This window comes from Pongo pygmaeus, chromosome 11, assembly GCF_028885625.2.
Source record: "Pongo pygmaeus isolate AG05252 chromosome 11, NHGRI_mPonPyg2-v2.0_pri, whole genome shotgun sequence".
NCBI classification, from domain to species: domain Eukaryota; kingdom Metazoa; phylum Chordata; class Mammalia; order Primates; family Hominidae; genus Pongo; species Pongo pygmaeus.
Genome location: NC_072384.2, coordinates 43,901,481 through 43,924,528, shown reverse-complemented (window position 1 = coordinate 43,924,528; position 23,048 = coordinate 43,901,481). Strand labels below are relative to the sequence as shown.

The window sequence follows — 23,048 nt, the reverse complement described above, 5'->3', positions numbered from 1 at the left end:
GGGAGGCTGAGTGAGACAGGCAGATCACCCGAGCTCAGGAGTTCAAGACCACCCTGGGCAACATGGCCAAACTCCGTCTCTCCTAAAAATACAAAAATTAGCCAGGCACCGTGGCACATGCCTGTAGTCCCAGCTACTCTGGAGGCTGAGGCAGGAGAATTGCTTGAGCTTGGGAGGCGGAGGTTGCAGTGAGCCGAGATGGCGTCATTGCACTCCAAAGTCAGACCCTGTCTCTAAATAAATAAATACAAACACAATAAGCCAGTTGAACAGAACATTCTTTCTTTTGTGGGTCACAGTGTGCCTTTTTCATAACATATAGAATTAGCCAAGTTATCTATGCTACCAAAATTATGATTGGAAACAGCTGAGAAAGCAAAAGTACTTGGGAAAAAATTGCTGGGCAGTCTGGTTGTCTGGTTACCTGGCAAACTTCCCCATACTGTCAGATAACCAGGTAAACTTTTAGATCTCTAATGTATTTTCCCACATTGATGGGAGTACAGAAATTTTATAATTAAATAGACCTAGTTTTGAAGTCATTGCTTATTAGTTGTTGTTCTTGGGCAAATTACTTTTCTCAGGGATTATTTCATTGTCTGAAAAATTGGAATAGTAATGTCTGACTCACTAAATTTTTAAATGATCAAATTAGATAGCATCCAACAACTAGCTGTCATGGTGTACAGCACACAGAAAACATCCAATAAGTTGGGATAGTCATAGCAGTGTTAGTAAGAATAGTGATGGTCCTTGTCTTTTCTTTGATTGACATATGTTGTCGTGAAATTAACATAGGTTTTGAGTTCAGAGCGTTTGGTTTGAAGCCAGACTCTACTCTCAGTGGTTGGGTGCCAAGAGAATTTCTCTGGTTTCAATTTCTTCTTCTGCAAAATGAATACCATAACACCTGATTCTTAACTGCTATTATGAAAATTAAATGAGATAATATATATTAGTGCTACATAGTGCCTGGCACAATGCGAGGGATAATAAAGAAATGTTCATTCCCAACATTCCTTGTCCCCACAGCTCCCTACTCATGCCTGTTCATTCATTTAATGTACTGAGCCCTGGGCACTGTGTCCTGGGAACACAAAAGGAATAAGAATGTCCATCCTGGTTTCAAGAAAGGGATGAGAGGAGAGAGACAGAGAGAAAGAGAGATTAAAGGATTTGGTGACAAACACTTCAAGAGAGATTTAAACCAGTGCTTGGGAGCACAGAAGAGGAAAAAATAAAGCCTTCTTTTAGAGTCTTTAAAGATCTTAAAAATTAATTAAGCCGGCCGGGCGCGGTAGCTCATGCCTGTAATCCCAGCAATTTGGGAGGCCGCGGTGGGCGGATCACCTGAGGTCGGGAGTTCGAGACCAACCTGACCAACATGGAGAAACCCCGTCTCTACTAAAAATACAAAATTAGCTGGGCGTGGTGGCACATGCCTGTAATCCCAGCTACTAGGGAGCCTGAGGCAGGAGAATCACTTGAACCTGGGGGGCAGAGGTTGCAGTGAGCCAAGATCACACCATTGCACTCCAGCCTAGGCAACAAGAGTCAAACTCTGTCTCAAAAAAAAAAAAAAAAAAATTAATTAGGCCACTTAACCCTCTAGGAAGGTTATAACCAAAACATAAAACAAAACAAAACAAAACAGCAAATAACAAGTGTTGGCAAGGATGTGGAGAAATTGGAACCACCCTGATTCTACATTACTGATGGAAATTAAAAACATTGCAGCTACTGTGGAAAACAAGTTGGCAGTTTCTCAAAAAGTGAAACATAGAATTAAGACCCAGCAATTCCACTCTTGGGTATATACCCAAAAGAAGTGACAGCAGGTATTCAAACAAAAACTTGCAGACAAATGTTCATAGCAGCACCATTCACAATTGCCAAAAGGTGGAAACAACCCACCTGTCCATCAGCAGATGAGTGGATAGACAAAACGTAGTCTATCTATACAATAGAATAGTTTTGAGCCATAAAAAGGAAGACAGTACTGAGGCACGATAAAACATGAATGAACTTTGAGAACACTGAGTTAAGTGAAAGAAGCTAGTCATAAAAGATCATGTATTATGTTATTCCATTTATGTAAAACATCCAGAATAGGCAAATTTACAAAGGCAGAAAGTAGATTAGTGGCTGACTGGAGCTGAAGGAGATGAAGGGATGCAAGAGGGGAGTTGTGACAGCTGAAGGGTACAGTGTTTCTCTTTGTGATGATGAAAATATTCTAAAATTATGCCAATGATTATCCATTTATCTGTGAACATATTAAAAACCATTGCCTTATAGGCTTCGAATAGGTGAATTATATGTATGTAAATTGTATCTCATTAAAGCTGCTTTTTAAAAAATTTTTTCAAAATGAGAAGCTAGAAATTAAAAATAAATAAATAAATAAAGTTAATGTCTTGGGAGCTTAGCCAAACTCCTGCTAGATCCAGTATGGATAGTGCCACTCCAATGCTAGAGCTGAAAACAAAACAAAACTGGGAGTGTGACAGACAGAAAAGGAAAGAATGGGAAACCATGCACAAAGTCTAGGAGGCAGTGCTTGGCTTTCACATCGTCTATGACATGGAGAAGTTGAGAGGAAGTTGGAACACAGGGAACATGTCAGGAGAACAAGGCTAGATACAAGCCGCTATGGAGTTTGGAATCACTTACCCAGAATATAGGCGGGGCCTGGAAAACACGCTTCAGGATGACTCTGCCACTCACTGGGTACATTTGCAGGCAAATTATGTCATTGGATATATGTTCATGACATTATATAAATGGATATTCTCTGTAAAATGGGAATAAACATTATACCCACCTCACAAGACACTGTAAGGATGTAATGAAGCAATGCAGGTAAAGCAAATAATGTAGAACCTGGCAAACAGTATGCAGTCAATAAATGTTAGCTCTTTGAGCCTGTTGGAAGCCAAAAGAGTTTAAAATGAGAAATTTCCACTTATCAACAAAATGTTATAGCAGATGATAAAGGTTTCAAGCTTTTTGAACTTTTGAGTAATTTGTACACATTACCGCTAATTTAACTATCTCTCATCCATCAAGACATACACATGGTTTTTAAAAAAAAAAAATCTCTAGAGAATTATAGTAAATGTCTCCTAGACTAATGATACTGGCCTCAGTAGCTTAAGCTTAGCCATAAAAATAATAAGTTTCTCTTGCTATGATATTCTAATTAAATATCCCAAACTTTATTCCAGGTATAAGCAATCCAATATTGGCAGAGCTAATTCAACCAAGAACATTCTATCCAGTAAATAAATTCTCAGAAGCCAAAATTTCCATTTACACCTGTAAACAGAAAATTTAATTTAATGCAAACTGTTAAATAATAAGACCAGTGGGCAATGAACCATACTAAACACATCATATGAAATGGATCAGTCATGCAGCATGGTGACCAGGAAAGAAATTTGTGTCATGTTCTACAGCTAAAAATAGTACATGTTTACACACATTCATGCACACACACATATTCATGCATACACACACAGAGAACAAGGTGCTGCCACAGAGATGTAGCATGCATATGAAAAAAGTGCAGAAATCCTGTATGAAGGAGATGAAGGGATGGAATAGGGGAGATGTGACAGTTAAAGGGTACAGTGTTTTTCTGTACGTTCCTCTGTATTTAAAACCTTTTGGTCATCTTCCATGGGATCATCTAACCATAAGGAATGCTGTTTTGTACAATGCTTGGCAGAGCAGTTGTTAGGAAGAAGAGTCTTGCAAATTGCTTAATTGAAGCTAAAAATCATTAAGGAGTAGACTGAAGCATGCTCTTTATTGAGACCTCCTCCTCGAGAGAGTTCAGAAGTCACAGTCCACAAATTTAAAACTAACAAAATACCTGCAGAATTCTTCTAATTGTGAGACACACAAGACTACAATAACTCAGTGCAGTTCACTTTTTTTCTACCATAGACTGGACAATAGATATGGCTTGGGCTTCAGAGATTTGGGGGAGCACTCAAGGTGCCAGATTCAGTTTGTATCTTACTGTGTGTCTGGAAAGCAAGTACTTGAGAGAAAAACGTTTAGAAGAAAATAGGTTTGATTTTCAAAGCTTTTTCAGCTTTTTTAAATAAATAAATACATACATACATAAACCATCAAGCATCTGAGCTTGGAAACAATTTAAAAGAAAAAAAACAATGCATGGGTTATATTTCTCCGTAGTCACCAAGGTGGTGACACCCGAACATGGGCTTTTAGAACAACAAAGCAAAATTCTTAATGCTGATGTAACACTTACAATGTTTGGGGTTCCCAGGGTCTGAAGAGTATGCAGACCAAAAAGTCAAGCACATTTCAGAGGCAAACTATTTGTATTTTTAAGTATATGTTTGTACCTGTTTTCCTGGAGCTGATCAGATTCACAAGACATGGGATTCCCAGGGCTAAAACCAGTAAAGTTCAGGGTGAGTAGACAGCAAGTTGGTCACTCTTTGTGTTTGTCAATAAAAGACTAGAACTGTTGTGTAATGTCAACACACACATCAGATCAACACATATATATTGAAATAATTTAAAAATAATACCATTCAAAAAAATAAAATGTAAAATATTCAGCTAAATTATACATTAATTATTTATCAGTTCTCCCTAGCATTCTTTAATTATTTCCACTTCCTTGATGCCAATCAAATTAAAGGAAGTTTTCAGCTGTATTTTTTAATCAGAAGGACCCAGAGTTTACCTAAGAACTCACCCCAAGCCCATTGGCCCACCACCATTTGGAAAGATTTTAAAAATAAATTTTCATGTAAAATCATTTCTATATTCTTTTCTGATAATTCACATCAAATTTACATTAACCTGCAACATTGATATGATTAAGGAAATAAAAATATTATCTGGAATATGGCTTTAACCCAACCTAAATAAAAACATCAGATCATCTTCTTTATTACATCAATTAGCCTTAGCATTTTCTCCTTGCTAAGAGATTTGCTAATAAGACTAATATCATAAAAGGAAAGTTTTTATATTTACCCACCTTAACCACTATCCACCTACTTATTCATATCTTTATGAAAAATTAGAATATAGATTAGCAAAAGAACAGTTGTTTCTATATTCACTGTAGGTATATTTGTTTTCTCAGTTAATTACTTCCAAATTTCTAATTATGTCTGCTGTAAATACTTCATTATAAAGTATTTCTACATAATTAATTAAGAAGTAGTGATAATGTAGGACTACTTCATCCAAAGAACTACAGGCATATGGGAAATACTGTGAATTACCAAATAAGTCCATTGAGTGAAACATAAAGTAAAAATGAGTTTAAGAGACAGCTAGACATGTTTATGTAGGCAAAAGGGGTTGGAAGATATGCTGACAACACAAAGAGGTGTGTTGCAATAAACTTGAAGGGGACAGGCCGTTGGGCCAACCATCCCTTTTCTATCCAGGAATTCCTTATGTTCTCATTAGTGTCTCACATATGGACAGCTGTGTTATTAAAATTTGGCCGTAAATTTGAGTCAACGAAAGAGTCTGTTGTCTCCATTTTTTTCTTCCTTTACATATTCAATACACAAACACATATACGCAAAAGTTTCAACTTTTGTTCAGGGAAGTATTTTATGTCCAGATGCTAGATTTTTGTGACTCATGGCCAAGGATGAGGGAAGGGCTTTGTGAACAAGCTTGTTCTGATCATGCCCACCTCGGACAAGTACATGTTCATGGCACCTCACTTGCATAAATACAACATTCTAAACTGTCCTTTCAATGGTCACCTTTAGTACTGAGTCAGGCCTGAAGTTTCTATGGCAGAGTTTCTTTGGAGAGAAAATGTTTTAAGGGTTAGAGAAAAAGGTCAGTTCTTTTCATTCCTTTATCTTTTCTCATATTTTGAAATATGCCATCAGAAAATATTTTGGAGAGGATTGGTTAGACGCCAAGAGTTTCACTGACCCTTTTAGTTGTTGCCATTTTACATTTCTTGCCTCAGGAACTGGTTGAGCTTTTGAACGCATTCACATTTAATTTATATGATGTGGGCATAACCTGCATCTGAATATAAATACCCAACACCTGCATTAGCACTTTACAACTAACAAGCACTTGGATCCCCACTGTCTCATTTGCTCTAAATCACAAACCTATTAGGTTGGCACCATTATCTTTTACTTATAGATTAGAAACTGAGGCCCACAGAAGCTAAGTGACTTGGCCACATTTACTTGCTCAAGTGATAAGTGGCCAAGTTAAAACTGCCTGGCTCCGTCTTTATTAAAATACACCTGAGAACACAGATATGAGAGTGCATAAATTTCCATTTTTATGTGATTTTTTAAAATAAAGTTGGGCAAAAAGGTAAACAATGAGCTTATGTCTATTAGGTCCATTTCAAAACACCCCCAATCCATTACACAGTAAGAACATAGGCATGTATGCTATTTAGTTCTTTAAAGAAAATAGTAAAGATGCTGGGTGCGGTGGCTCAAGCCTGTAATCCCAGCACTTTGGGAGGCCGAGGTGGGTGGATCACAAGGTCAGGAGTTCAAGACCAGCCTGACCAACGTGGTGAAACCCCGTCTCTACTAAAAATACAAAAATTAGCCGGGCGTGGTGGTGTGGGCCTGTAATCCCAGCTACTCAGGAAGCTGAGGCAGGAGAATCACTTGAACGCGGGGAGCGGAGGTTGCAGTGAGCCGAGATTGTACCACTGCACTCCAGCCTAGGTGACAGAGTGAGACTCTGTCTCGAAAAAAAAAAAAAAAAAGAAAGAAAAGAAAATAGTAAAGATGATGCTGGGCATGTGGATTGCTTGAGCCCAGGTCTTCGAGACCAGCTTGGGCATCATGGGGAAACTTGATCTCTACAAAAAATACAAAAATTAGCTGGGTGTGGTGGCATTTGCCTGTAGTCCCAGCTACTCCGGAGGCAAAGATGGGAGGATCGCTTGAGCCCGGGGGTCAAGGCTGCAGTGAACTGTGATTGCACCACTGCACTCCAGCCTGCACAACAGAGTAAGACCCTATCTCAAAAGAAAAAGAAAAAGAAAAAGAAAAAATAGTGAAGATGATTAAGAAAAAAATTAATATAGTCACTAGTTAATGACTTCTTTATAGTTCTGTTATCACTTTTGCATTTTGGTTACAAAAATGTACAAATACTAGAGTCAATAAGTAAATCAAAATACTGAAGTTATTTGTTTATATTTATTTTAATTTTAAGCATCATAACCTTTCACAGCAGAAACTCAGACCCTACCTATAATATATTTTAAAGAGCTGACAATTACTGAAAATGATATTCTCCCAACAAAAGTCAAATTCACATTCAAAAGCTATTAATAGCGCTTGTTGCCAACAGAAGCCTTATTCAATATTTGAGCATAACAGAACGGGGATACGAACATGATAGAGAGAGAGGGGCAGTGGTGGCAGGAAGAGGGAGATGAGGAGTGAAAAAGAGACTGCTGCACTGAGCCTGACATCTAAGAAGATGTCAGGGACCCTAAAGCCCCTAAGGAGCAGCCCCAAACCCCCAATCTCTTCCGACATACTCATTGTATCTGCTGTGGGGCCCGTTTTGCACTCTGATTCTCTCATGGAATTATGCCCTGGCCTGAACCCCACCCAGTTTGAGGCTGCTCCCCGGATAATCTGTCTAGTCGTTGCCAATCTTCTCCTATCAAGAGTTACAGCCTGTTCATAGACCGCCCCCCCCCCGCTGATTGGGGTCCTATTCCAACTGAGGGAGGCCCTGCAGCAAATACAAGACATTGCCTCATACTGGCAAGGCTCCTGCCCACCAATATGAGCCCTTGGGTACTGAGGTCAGCCTCTTGAGAGCTTTGTTCACCAAAGCCCTTTAGCTATTATCATTGAAACACTGGCCTTTCTCCTTGTAGCTCTGATACCAGGCTTTATCCTCTCTCTCTTCCAGCCTACTCTGAGGTCCCAATATGCCTTTACCCCAGCCTAGAAGGGTTATAACACGTCACAGGTGATTTAAACTAATTTCAGTGGTGGTTGATGGATTTCAAGGACCTGACCTCCTGTGCATTAGGAAGATCTACTCTCACTTTCACTTTATTTTGTAGCTATCATTTGACTAGATGAGCCTGCCTTCTATACTCCCAACAGCATTCATCATACACAGTCTGTCTTCCCTACTAGCCTGCAAGGACCAAGTCTGTCTTGATTACTGTTTTATGCTATTCCCAGCAAGGAAGCCAGCACATAGAAGGGAATGAACAAGCTCTTGCTGGATGGATGAATATATGATACACATGTGCAATTGTCAAGTAACCACTAGCTTGGGAAAGTTAGTCCCATCACATACTTGAATTTATTAATTGGCTGATAATACCAATGCATTAGCCAACACATTTACTTTAACTTCAAAATATTTATGCATAGAAGCATATTTTGAAAAACTGTTTAACCAACTTCCAGGGATAGAAAAGAAGATTATAAGTATCTTTCCGTTCAGTTGTTGCTTTACAGTATATACAGAATTTATTTTGCATCTCTGCCCTCTCAAGAGTGAATTAAAGCACAATTATGTTAAATAATGTTTTTACCTACTATTTCACTTCTGTGAAATTTTTCTCCCTTCAAAAGAGCATTTGCTAAATCTGTTTTACAAAATTCTGAGTAAAGTGAAGTAAAAGCCTTTTACTGGGGGTAGTGTTACATTCAACAACAGAACTACAAAAAAATATGTTTTAGGGGGGAATAACATTTATCAGAAAAAATTCTAGAAAATTATTGTAATGGCCGGGCGCTGTGGCCCACACCTGTAATCCCAGCACTTTGTGAGGCCAAGGTGGGCGGATCACAGGGTCAGGAGTTCAAGCTGGCTAACACGGTAAAACCCCATCTCTACCAAAAATACAAAAATTAGCCAGGCATGGTGGCACATGTCTGTAATGCCAGCTACTCAGGAGGCTGAGGCAGGAGAATTGCTTGAACTAGGAGGCAGAGGTTGCAGTGAGCTGAGATCATGCCACTGCACCCTAGCCTGGGTGACAGAGTGAGTCTCTATCTCAAAAAAAAAAAAAAAAAAAAAAAAAAGAAGAGAAAGAAAATTACTGTAACGCATTCAGATAGTCTCATTATGCTTGCTTAAAACTAAAAGAATTTAATTAATATATCACAAAAATGACACTTTTTTTAATGTTCAGTCTCTATAGGATCCCTGCTGCCCTACTCTCTTATTCCCAAATAAACCCAAATAGTTTTCCAATTTCACTACCAAACTACTCTCTTGAACAACTCTATTTATAGTTTGGTATCTTTGGGTACCTAGGACAAATAACAAACCAGTTATGAGAAAGAAAAGAAAAAAATAATTTCTTCAGGTTGCTCTCCTAAAACCAAGGCTTCCTGTCTATTATGTATTCACATGTAATTTCTCTGCATAAGGAACTGTGTCAGGACTAAACTGAGTCATAGGACTCTGGGTTCAATTTTTACTTAGACAATAGCCCCGAATGACTGATCCAGTCCTTTCAGCACTGTTTCCTTACCTGTCCCACAAGAATAATATTTACACTTTATCAGTTTCACAAAGATGCCTCCACATCTGAAACATACTTGAGACTTCCAAAATGGGTTTGATTATTTTGTCTTACTCCATGAAAATCTTAAATTTCCTTTTTTTCCAAACTGGGCAAAATAATATCTGCCAACCTTGAGGGTTTATTTTAAGGATTAAGTGAGATCATGCATGTGAAAAAGCTTTGAAATTCTAAAATGTTTCACATGTAAAAGGTATTTTTATTTCAATACTTTTGCAAATGTATGTCTAAACTAAATGCAAATTATTCAAAAATCCAATGAGACAGTTCCAACTTTTGGTACTCCTATTAATATGAAGTGAGGGAATGCTATAGCCTTCCTGTGGCTGAATGCATTGTCAGTAAAACATGCCTGCATGTGGAGTTCTTTGTTCAGTGATGAAAATTAATTTGTACCATGGTATTCATACTCAGTTCAAAAAGTATTTTTAAGTGTCCACTATGTGCCAGACACTTGCTAGGAGTTGGGGGCATACTGATGAAACTGACAATCTCTCTGTCCTCAGAGAAGGTCATATTCTAGTTAAAAGAAGATATATAAAGGAATAATTGGACACAGAAAGCCAGCCTGGGAACCAGGGGAAGATGGCATATGACCTGAGTTAAAGAGTGAACAGAAGTCAGTCACATGAAGGGAGAAGGAAAGAACATTCCAGGTAGAGTAAATAGGATAGGAAAGGTCCCTAACACTGGAAACAACATGCTTTGTTCATGAAAAAAATATAAACAATATTACAGAAGTCGTATAAGCCATTTGAAGAATCGTGGGAGAGAAGGTTGAAGAAATGAAAATGTTCCAGCTAAAAGGGCCTCATCATTAATCTAAGTGAAATAACTCAGGAATGGAAAACCAAATACTGTATGTTCTCACTTATAAGTGGGAGCTAAGGCGTAAGGATGCAAAAACATACAGAGTGATATAATGGACTTTGGGGATGCAGGGTGGGAGGTTAGGAGGTGAGTGAGGGATGAAAGACTACATACTGGGTACCATGTCCATTGCTTGGGTAACAGGTGCACTAAAATCTCAGAATTCACCACTAAAGAGCCAATCCATGTAATCAAAAACCACCTGTACCCCAAAAACTACTGAAATTAAAAACATTAAAAATAATTTTATAAAAACACTATTTCAAGGCTAAAAAAAAAAAGGTGAGGTGGCTCAAATGCTTTGCTAAAGAACCTACAGTTTCTCCAGTTGGCTCTCTGCTTCTCACACTGTGTAAATCAAACCCTAGGGACAAACAGGATTAACATGACCCAGCTTCTTGGATTCTTGATTTTGCCCAACAGTATGGGAGATAAACAAGGTTGACGTTGAAGAACTATTGATTCAAAACAATCTTTGTAAACATTAAAATACCCATCCTTAGAGTTACTTTGAGGAAAGATTTGAGAAACACAGCAGGTATGAAATGGAGAACCACTGATGGTTTTATTGTCAGCAGTGGCATGAGCAGAAATATGTTTTAGAGCAGTGGTCCCCAACCTTTTTGGCACCAGGGACCAGTTTCGTGGAAGACAATGTTTCCACAGATGCAGGGATTGAGGGGATGGTTTTGGGATGATTCAAGAGCATTACATTTACTGTGCACTTTATTTCTCTTATTATTACATTGTAATATACAATTAAATAATTATACAACTCACCATAATGTAGAATCAGTGGGACCCCTGAGCTGGTATTCCTGCAACTAAATGGTCCCATCTGGGAGTGATGGGAGATAGTGACAGATCATCAGGCATTAGATTCTCATAAGGAGCTCACAACCTAGATCCCTCACATGTGCAGTTCACAATAGGATTCACGCTCCTGTGAGAATCTACTGTCGCTGCTGATCTGACAGGAGGCGGAGCTCAGGCAGTAATGTGAGCCTTTGGGGAGCAGGTGTAAATACAGATGAAGCTTCGCTTGCCTGCCTCCCACTCACCTCCTGCTGTGTGGCCTGGTTCCTCACGGGTCCATGGCCTGGGGGTTAGGGACCCTCGTTTTAGAGCACTCACTCACTCTGGTGATGGCATGTAGAACAGATGTGAGGAGGAAAGAGTGAAAACAGGAAGGCCAGTTAGGTGGCAGGCACAGCCTTCCAGGAAAGAGATGACAAGTAGCTAAAGTAGGGTAGGGAGTGTTGGAGGACAGCAAAGCTTTAAGAAACAGGCAGAGGTATGCTGCTTAGCCATATGGAGTGCTTGAATGTGGAAGTAAAGGAAAAGAGAGGAGTCATGGATAAACCCAGAGTTGGGGTTTGGAAGACTGGCTAGACTCTGGTGCCACTGAACAAGTTGGAGTATATTGGATAAATAAAAAGTTAGAGTAAGATTATGACTTTAGCTTTGAAAATGTAAATTTCTACATGCCATGGAACTCCAGGTGAAGATGCTGAGAATTTATCCTGATAGCCTTCTCTGATTCTCCTAGTGAAAAATCACAGGCATTTGCAAGGTAGTCAGAATTAGATGGGCATTTTGCTTTTTTTCTTTCCAACTTTCAGTGGCCATCTCGAGTTCATACATGACCTAGACACAGCTCCTTCACTGTTTTCTCTAATGTCTGTCGATCCATGACGAGCAGTAACTACCTGGGTGTGGTTTTCTCAGAGAAGTCTTGACACTCTAGTTCTGTATCATTCCCTGGATTTTAAGCTTTTCAATAGCAATGCCATGTGTCACTGACAATATGGACTGCTCATAAATAAATAACCTAGAAGAAAATTCATTATCATATCATCCATCAATCTCTTAGCCTCCTGAGTCCCTATTTTTGAACTTTATTTCACCTCTAACAATATCTTTATCAATTCGAATCTAGCTCCTGGTCTCCCAGTTGTAATAAAACAGATATGGATCTCAGGTGGAGAGTAAGCATCAGAAACAGATGAACTCACAAGACAAAAATCTTATGTCCCTATTTTCCTGTTTTCATGCAAATGTACCAGTAATTAAATCAGGAAAAAACGTAGCAAAAACATATCAGCCAAATGGTTTTAAAATTTCAAAAGAAGCTGTAAATATGGTCCTTTTTAGAAGATCAGGTTCTAACTAGAGTAGGAGAAAGGGTAGCATTTGTTCTGATGAAGCAGTTTTTAAATTCTTGTCAGTGATTTGAAGAGAGATAACTGATGTATGTTGAAGAAGCCTGTGAGATTTTTAAATAGTTCGGACGCTACGGGGAGCATTTTTTTTCTTAAACCAATGTACTCAGAAGTGTTGGCAAGATTTTATTTGAACGTAGCAGTGCTTATGTGAGGAAGTTATTTTGAATCACCCTAGTATAAATATGTATGACTTTATTTGTATTGAAAATTTCCTTTGCAAGTGAGCGAATGAGGAACTGTTATATATCTATATTGCTTTGCAAATGATTTAGGTATTTCATTTTGAAAATAAAATATCATACCCAGAATTCAAAAATAATATCAGAATTCTGTTTGTACCCACAGGTGATTCTTGCACCTGCATTCACACCTTTTAACTTTAATTTGCCATGTAGAACAAATGGTATCTGTTATCTTAAGTCTGGCTTTTTTAATAGCATTTATGCATACATACATTCATTCACTCATTCATCAGACATTTACACAGCTCCTCTCATGAACCAAGCACTATGGTAGGTACTGGGCATGTAATAATAGTATTGAACTGTCCTTTGTCATAACATAGTTCAGGTAAACATTCCATTTCCTCCAGTCAATATTCTATAGCACAGTGAAATTTTCAAATCTTAGGGTCATATCTTATTATTTAAAGGCTAAGCATGTTGAAGGCTGTGAACAAGCCTAGCATTGAAAGCATATTCCCTCTAAATACAGAGTATCAAAAGAAAGGTAAGAAGAGGTGAGGGCCCCAAGAAATAAGGCCGAAAACAGGGGGGAGCAAAAAGAGGGTGGGAAGAGTATTGGAGAAAGCATTAAAATCAGGGCTCAAACTTTCCCCTTAATACCTTTGGGCAACCAGTTGTTCTACATGAAAATGAAGCTGCTAGCAAGAAAATCATCCAACCCATTATCTGTAGAGCCTGTCCATTTACTTATAGAAGGAAAAACAAAACAAAACTCATCTTCTCTGTTTTCCTTCTTTAGCTATTGTGTGGGATTGGAGGGGAAAGGGATCATTTATCCTAAATTACTACTTCACCTTGCCTTCCTAAGCAACACACCTCTTCTAGTTCATTCCATTCTCTCCTTATGATTTCTTTCCTTTATCAGAGAAAACCTATTATATTTTCATGTGTTTACTTAAAAACAAACTATAAGAAGGCTCATCTGAGTCATTTATTCAAAGAATGAGACAAACATACACATGCAGCTCTGTGTTTGCTCCTTCTTTTTTAGGCTGTGTATAAAAGTGACACAAAAAAAGGGGAATAAAACAGTTTGTGTTAAATAATGTAATCAAGTACATAAGTCTGTAAAAAGGAGGGTGTAGGGTCTTAAGTACCCATGGTCCCTGCCTGCTACCCTCATCTGTCCTCATTCTTATCTCAAGTTGTAAGTTTTCAGTAGGAGATCAGTTTGTATCTCCCTAAAGCTTCTAAATGAATGACAGATTCCACAAACAGCAACAAATATTACTATATAATAGGCACTGTTCCAGGGGGTTGCAAAAGAGACATCAGTGATAAATCACCTTCCTTTGTCAAATAAATTACTATTTGGAGATCGTAAATGAAGCAATAGTTTAAAATTTTCCAAGTGACGGTGCTTTGCATTAATATCATAAAAGCATTACTATCCCTCAAATTCAGAGTCCAAGGTGATTTCAGATGACATTCACAAGCATATTTCACCTAACTCTGAACGTTTTCTTCAACCATGCAAGAATCCTCCTTGGGAGAAGCAAAACTTGAATATAGATCATCTTTAGGCTGTAACAAAGCTGTAACAAATAATATTTCAATATCCCATAGAGCTACCTGACAGTAGGTAATAATATAACTCAGGACTATACTGATTTCTCTAAACTGAAATTCCAAATTCTTAGAAGATAGATAAATTAAGCTTTAAAAGAATGGGGTTTTAATTTTTCCTTCTTGTTTTAAAACACCAAATATTTTCTGTGAACTTTCAGCTTTGTTCTTTCCCGCTTGTCTAGAAGGGTGCTAGCTGAGTGCCAAGAACAACAGGTAAGCCAGCTTCCCTCAACCCAGAAAAATTATGCCTTTGCCACAGGAGCCATACTTATGCTTCCATAATGGCCAGGGAAAAACCTAATAGGAACAGATTTTTTTGCATGTGTAGCAAAGTTAGTTCCAGAGAGAGAGAAAGAAGCCTGGTTTGCACTGCAGCAGAACCATTGGAACAATATGCTCCCTGTGTCCACAGCCCAATCCTCCCCAGACACCCTCCTTTCTAGGGCATAGGGTAGCACAGTCACATACACAGTAGATCAGGCCAGGACCTGCTGACACAACCCTACTCCCAAATTTGCAGGCAGGAGAGTGAAGCAATGTCTGTACTCTATACATAGTCTTACTTTTTTCTTTTCTTTTTTAAAGTAGCTGTTTCAGCATTCAACTGGGGGCAAGAGGGGTTGGGGGGTGGAAAAATATAGTGCAGGCAAACTTTCTCAGAGCTATTCCATCCCTCTATGTGCCCCACTCCTTCACACCTCTGAAGTTATGGCAAGACTAGGTAAAGAGTTTTGAACAATATTGAGACCCTCTTACATTTACCTTGAACAAACAGGATCTTTGACACTTCTTGACCACACTCAGCTGCCTGCAAGAGTGCTTCCTCCTATAGCAAGTCATATCGGGAGAATTTGCTGAAAAAAGGTTTTTTCCTTACAATTGCAAATGAAAGTATAAAATATATCACCAAATTTTAAAGTGTGCATATGTCCTCATCTCAGCTGTTGACATCATATTTATAATCATGAGCCCGCCAGGTTTTCTACAACTTCAGAAATTCTATGAGCATATTACTTTTCCAACTTTATCAGTAAACATTGATTTCTGTATAATGCAGAAACCAGTTAAATAATTTCTGGCTGAGTGCAGTGGCTCATGCCTGTAATCCCAGCACTTTGGGAGGCCGAGGTGGGTGGATCACCTGAGGTCAGGAGTTCGAGACCAGCCTGGCCAACATGGTGAAACCCTGTCTCTACTAAAAATACAAAAAGTTAGCTGGGTGTGGTGGCAGGTGCCTATAATCCCAGCTACTCGGGAGCCTGAGACGGAGAACCACTTGAACCTGGGAGGCGGAGCTGGCAGTGAGCCGAGACCGTGCCACTGCACTCCAGCCTGGGTGACAGAGCGAGACTCCGTCTCAAAAAAAAAAAAAAAAAAAGTAGCAATAAAATCATTACAAAAATAAAATAAAATAAACAACACCTAAAAGACATGTTACATCCACTCTGGTTTTCCATAATTTAACTTCATGTATTTTTCAGGTAATTCATGGTAGTAGGAATTACTATTTATTGATACACCTGCTCTGTGCCAGACATTTTGTATACAGTCATATTTTCTTTACCACAACCGGCTTGAATCTAAGTACTCCTTTACCAATTTTTTTTTTTTTTTTTTGAGACAGGGTCTTGCTCTGTTGCCCAGGCTGGAGTGCATGGAGTGCAGTGGCACGATCTTGGCTCACTGCAACCTCCGCCTCCTGGGTTCAAGCAATTCTCCTTCCTCAGCCCCCCCGAGTAGCTAGGATTATAGGCATGCACCACCACGCCGGGCTGGCTAATTTTTGTATTTTTAGTAGAGATGGGGTTTCACCATGCTGGCCAGGCTGGTCTCAAACTCCCAACCTGGTGATCTACCCACCTCAGTCTTCCAAAGTGCTGGGATTACAGGCGTGAGCCACTGCACCCAGCTCCTTTGCCTGTTTTAAAAATAAGGTTCACATGGGTAAAATAACTTGTCCTCAATACACAATTAGTATTTACCAAGCAGGGAGCCACATCCAGTTTATCTAATTCCAAAACCTGTATCTTTGTCACTATAATATGCTAACATTGAGGATCTAGTGTCAAATGGACTAATGTCCAGTTTCCAGTCAACAAGTGCTAAAAGAAGTTGTATAAGAAATAAAAACTATTCCACAACATCTCTGGACCATGATGTCTCCTTCATCACTAACTTGTCCTGTGCCTGGGCCCAATGTTGGAGCCAGTTGAGCTAGCAAGAACCTCCCATGGGAGCTTTTCCTAAGTCGGGTGCCTGGGAGAAGAGACTGGACCAGAAAATACACTTTATCTGGGAAGCCAGAGGCACCAAAGCCAGAGAAACTTTGGCTCAAGGACTTGAGCCAATATTGTAACTGGAAAAATGAGCCTAAGTGTTAGGTCCAAAAGGCAAAATAAGCCATACATGGAAAAACAAGGGCCAATCACAGCATCCAGGAGGCCTGGAAATGGGTCACAAAGCAATGTGCAGAGCGGGTGGGAACAAGTGGGTCAGAAACACATCTGGGAAAGGTAAAAAGATGTTGGTTGTCACATGAATATGGTGTTGGCCCTGGGGATGGACCTGGCAGATTCAAAAGCCCACCAAGAACCAGATGCTTGAATTCTGGGGAGTCACTGACTCTCCCTAGGCCACAATTTTCTCAACTAATAAAATGGACCCAGTTGTAACCCCTTCAGATCTGCTATCAGAATTAAATGATACATGAAAGGATTTAGCATTGTGCCAAGACTAGAAAAGCAGCGGTTTTTCTTTTTCTTAGCTATTATCACTTTATATTTGTGATTGCCATGGAGATGATAATAATTTTTGAGAGTAAAGTTTTTATATTTAAGTACCTGAAAGAACCCTGAAAAAAAACAATTCACCCTTAGAATGGTACAAAATTAAAACTGAGTACAGAACAAAGTTTATAGTTTGAGCCTTTTAACAGAATAAAGAGTATTAAAGAAGACCTTGAAGCAAGCATGAAGTAATTTCCAGGTCACTAGACAATTTGCAGGTGCAAACCATTTCTAGTCCCATTGTCAGAGGGAGAAAAAAGGTACAGGTCACACCCAGTCCCCTGTGCTGATGTCCAAATGTCTGGTTTGGCAGTTTTGACCTAAAAGGAGCATGGAATGGATGCTTTCAAAATAGACACAATTAACAGACCCTTTAAGAACTACAGATATAAGTGTTTTGAGAAGTCTTAAAGAAAACAAGGACAACAAAAAACTATCAGTGTTAGTATTACATCACAATAGTTTTTCCCCCTGGCATTTGCATTGATTTTTCAGTTTTACATCAAAAAGAAAATCTGGCCTTGTGGACATTTAAGAGACTAGGGAATTTCATTTTCCACTTAATACACTGATTTTCTTCACCACTCTAGGTACTTGAAATTAGCGCAAACCCCAGGATAGCTACAATTCCAAAAGGGAATGCTCAGTTCATTATGAATGGTCTTAAAGCAAATAGTGCTCTGACAGCCAAATTCCTGGTCTTCAAATTTGTAAGTTTGCCCTTTTTTTCACAAGTCTTACTCAAGACCGCTTCTGAGCTTTTGCACATTTAACCCTTACACTCAAAGACAATATGTTACTAAAGAGCATGGGAAACTTCAAGTTCATACATTTGGACTAAATTCCTTTTCAAAAGAAGTCTAATATTTATAACCAAATTATGACCATATTGAATACACTAAATTAACTGCTGAACTAACAGAAAGGAAATACTGTATTTATTTTCACTTCTGTGGCTACACATCCTTTGAACAATTCGAAAGAATCATAAACCAGCCATAAATCCTAAAATGCTTTTCATTTTCTTTCTTCACATAATAACACAGCACTGATTTTTCAATAAAAAAGATACTGTAAATAGTTTTTAATAACCAAAATTAATTTGTACCATCTTTAGTTGATCTGTATATTTGTTCAACCTTTCATTATAATAATAAAGCTACAATATAGTGAAGTTTTATGCATTACTTCATTTAATTCTCAATAAAATCCCAAGGGATAGCATTATTAGTGTACCCACATTGGAGATTAAAAATAAAACAAGCTTATAGGAGACTGCTTATAACCACACAGGTAGTCATCTGCAGGGCTAGTATTCAAAATAGATATTAATACTTTGGACTTTAACTGACACAGGAGAATAAAAATACCAGGGATATGCTTACTTAATCATTTTTAATAATTTAAATCAGCCCATATATTAGTAAGTAAAAGATTAAAAATGATCCTAAATACCAGGCCTGAGTTATTTGTCAACTGCTGTAATTTTCCACTTTTAGACTTGAATTAATAGACATAACTAAAAATTTAAATAACAAAATTCCAATAAGAAAACATAGTGCATAATTAGTGCACATCTCTGGATTTGGGGAGGAGAGTGACTTGATTTTACATAGAGTATTGTTTTTCCTAATTAATTGTAGTCTGCCACATATTTGTATGTGATTGCCTCATAAATGGTTTACAAATTGTTAAGAAGTTTATGGATATCTAGAAAGAATATTACAGCTCAATAAATAAACTTTTACAAGTGTAGAAGAGAAATTTTACATTAAAATGTGACTTTGTTTCTTCATCCTGAGAGAATGAATTTTTAAAAAACATATTTAAAATCTAGCATTAGATATGCAAATATGTGTTCAGATCAGAGATACCAAAATTATTCAAATGATTAATTATTCATCATAAAATGTCAATTAATAATTATGAAGCAGAAAAGGCATCTTTCTAATGCATCTTTATTTTTCTTGGCCTAAAAAGGGCTAAATATACATGTTCAATTGACTTCTATCAAGTTTTTAAAATTCAACAAAGTAAACAAATTGTAAACAAGTGCAAACTCTGAATTTTAATAAGAACAACAAATATGCCCAAAGTGAAGGGAAGAGCAAAAAATAATAATAAAGAAAACAAAAACAGTTATGTTCATGACATATGCCGCCTCATGCTCACTCACCTGCTAGGTAACGGACAGTAACCTAGCCTAGCCAAGAAAATAACCCAACAACCCAAGTTGTGAATTTGCTTAGTAATGTGCAAACTACGTGACATGATGATGTTTCTCTCTGAATTGATCAATCTTTGTTGGGGTTCAGGAGGAGTGCTTTGGGAATTTTTTACCCTTTCCAAATAGTCATCAGAAGAAAAGCGCAGTTTAAGTTTCATAAAATTACCTATTGTAATGTCTAAAGTCTGTTAACAAATTAAGCACTACTAAAATATTGTTGTAAACAAACTTTTTCACATTGCCTTAATTCTAAAGAATGCCCCTATGCCAAGCATTATGCATTTTTTCCAGGAAGCCTATATCTACTATACCTTGTCTTATAAAATTATCAGTCTGAGCTGATGTGATAATATAGAAGAATAAACCATTATGGTCACTGAAATATTGATTCATTTTATTTTTATTATTATTATTTTACTTTTCACTGACACCTGGTGAACTTGTCGTCTCTGAGACCCGGGGAGTTATTTTAGTCAGGGTGTCCCTGCCCTCCTGCTGGTAGATTAATTACACGTTAAACGTTCTGTTTTCAAAACGAAATGATAAATCTGGACACATAAAAGAGGCACAAAAAGAATCACAGCGAGGGAGAAGAGTGGATGTTAAGAAAGAAAACAAGAAATTGCAAAAGGGAGATATCAGATAGAAAGGAGAACGTAGGAAATGCAACTGGGAAAGAATTTCAAGAAAATAAGGATAAAGGGCAGGGAGGGCTGAAAGGAGGGCCAGAGGGAGGAAAAGCAGGAGGGAGATTTTTGGTTTTCAGTTCCCTGGTGAGGCTGCTGGCGTCCGCGCCCTCAACGCCCCAGCCTTCCAAGTTGAGGCGAAAGCCACCTCCTCGGGCCTGCGTCGCATCCAACTTACTCCAAGTTTTCTGGTGACTCCTACAGGGCCCCTTTCCGTTCCCCCCCCCCCCGCTCCCCGCCACCCCCCCCCCCCCCCCCCGCCTTAGTGAGATTGACAGTCGCGTGGAGGAGGCTTTTCCAGGCACAGCCTTTCTCATGGTAATCAGCCCCCAGCATCACCTCCCGGCCGCGGCTGCGCCCGCTCGGAGCGCGGCTCGCGGACCCCGGGGACCGGAAACAGGGCGGCGGGCGGGGAGCAGGCGAGCGAGCCAGGTCAGCTGACCGGGCGGCGAGCGGGGGTCGCGGGATCCCAGGCGGGGACAGGTCTGGGGGAGGGCGGTCTGGTGGGAGGGGGCCGAACACCGCCCCCCCCCAGCTACGCGCTCCTCCTCCTGTGCAGCTGGGCCCTTCCTTGAGATCAAATGCAGGGACCCAAGCTGGCGGCGGGGGTTGGGGCGGGGTGTGGGTTGGGGGGTGGCAGAGCGCGCGGAAAATTGGGGACAACAGCCAGACCTGTTTAGCATCAATAAATTAAGATGCTCATTTGGGTCCTGAAGTTTGCTGGTTCCTGTCAGTGGAGACGTTGGCAAAAGCCCTGAAGCCGAGATTCAGCCTTTACTTCAAAAAAATAAAATAAAATCAACCCCTCAGCTGGCCGCCCTGCTGGGGCCAGGTGACGTGCGAGATTCCACAGCCTGCGGGTCTCGCAGCAGGGATGTTAGGGACGGTCTGAGCTTCTCTGGTCCTGTTTTGGTTTTGTTTGAAAGGGCTTCTCAGAGAGATGCTCCTGATTTTTTTTTTTTTTAATAGACTTTCCCCTCCTATCCTAGGCTCAACTCCGAATGGATTGGATTGCGAGTCTGCACGTGAGAAAACCGTTTGGCTTGGCTTGGACCCCTGCCGCCCCCCACCCCCTCCACACACACCCAGTCCAGGGGTCCCCTTTATCACCCTTTGCTTGCAACTCCAAAAGAAGTTGCCCACCTCCTGAGTCACAACACAAGGTCGAATAATTCCTCTAGATGACAGATCAGTTCCATTTCAAAACGAGAATAGGTTCCTTTTTTTTATTTTCTCCACATGGTACAAAATAAACAGAATTTGCTTTAAAAAAAAATCATTAGCTGTGGCCAAATTCGAATTCCTTCTACAGCCTGTGTGTTCAAGGGCAGAAACATTGTATCTCTTCGGGCATCTGGGCCGCCAAGCTGAGCGGGGGGAGGGGGGAGCGGCTGTGAAAGTTGAGGAAATTGACAGACTGAGAGGTGAATGGGGGGACAGGCACCAGGTCCTGGCTGGAGGGAATTGGAAAACAAAAGTGCATCCTTCTCACCCTGCCTGGTTGGAGGGAATCCTGAGGGAGGCAGTTTGTTTTGCCCATGGAAACCCTAAAGAATTATTTTTCCCCCTTCAATGTTGATTGCAATATTATTTCACATTTCCGTGTATCTGTTGTTTTAATCTCTTTCGTCTGCGCTAATCTCGAAGTGGATTATTAATGGGGAAGACAGAGAAGGAGAGATTCATTTGCAGGACTTATTTTGCTGTGTGAGGAGCCGAAAGCCAGCAGCCCCCAGTCCTCTCTCGACTTTTCTCTGCGTCCTGCGCTCCTGCATCCTCCTGATCCCACGATCCCCATTGTCCCCGACCTGGCCCTCGGACTGAGGGAGTGTTCGGAACAAATTTATATTCCGGCTTCCTCCCGACCCCATCACCTCTGCCACGTTGGGAACTCTCTCGGCCAAATGCCTGGTGAGGGGCGTGCCAGTCAGGAACCAGGGGCAAGGCAACCTAGCCGCAGCGCTCACCCCTCGCAGAGACCCTTCTCGTGCCACCATCCAAACATCTACCTTCATGGGAACCTGGAAGACTGCTTTTTCACCCCAAACCAAATACTGGCCAGTCGGAACTCCCAGTGCTAAATGTTGGGGACTGCCTCCTGCCACTTGAGCAATTACTGAGTCCAGGGTAATCAGATGATTAGGTGTTTTTAATGGAAATACTTAGGGTTTTTTTTTTTTTTTAAGTCAGATCCTAAGTAACCTGACATTTAATATACATAATAAAGACAAGTGTTTTGTTAGCTATTCGATTGGATCCTTTGACCTGAGGTTATGCTTGTGTGTGTGTCTGGTCTGTAAGCCTCCAATGGCTACCTGGGTGCCTGAAGAGGAGTCTTGCCTGGAATCACTCTATGCAAAGGGCTCCTTCTTCCTTAGGAGTGGTAGAAGGGTGGCTGTAAAGCAAACGTCTAGAGAAAGCTGGATTCCAATCTTTTAAATTAAAAAAGAGGAAAAAAGGAAGAGGAAGAAAAATGGACATGAACGGTGGTGCTAAATCTCAGAAGAGGAACTTGATAAGTCACACATATATTTAGTATAGATATATAATAATGAAAGAAATGTAAAATATAAAGTTAAGAATGTGCCTGACCCATGTTGAAAATCTTTGATTTTATTTATTAATAATTTTTACGCTGAAGATCCTGAATGCCTTTCTTCTATAGACACTTTATCTGTGATGGGGTGGGGGGAGAGAGTTAATTTATCCAGCAGCTATTTTCATTATAATAAATACTTAAATTAGGAAAGAGGTGAGTAACCAACTGTGAAAATCTACTTTCTTGCATCCTGGAACAAGATCTAGTTGTGGTCGTGCTAGGTAGCTATTAACCACCCCCACCCACCCCCCCCCCCCCCGCAAAAAAAAA

At 39.7% G+C, this 23,048-nt stretch overlaps 1 long non-coding RNA gene across 1 annotated transcript in view; it reads right to left on the bottom strand.

Moving 5' to 3' along the window:
- Positions 1–23,048, bottom strand: part of LOC129031756 (uncharacterized) — a 57,804-nt gene that overhangs the window by 34,673 nt on the left and 83 nt on the right. The gene's annotated exons all lie outside the window — the stretch shown is intronic.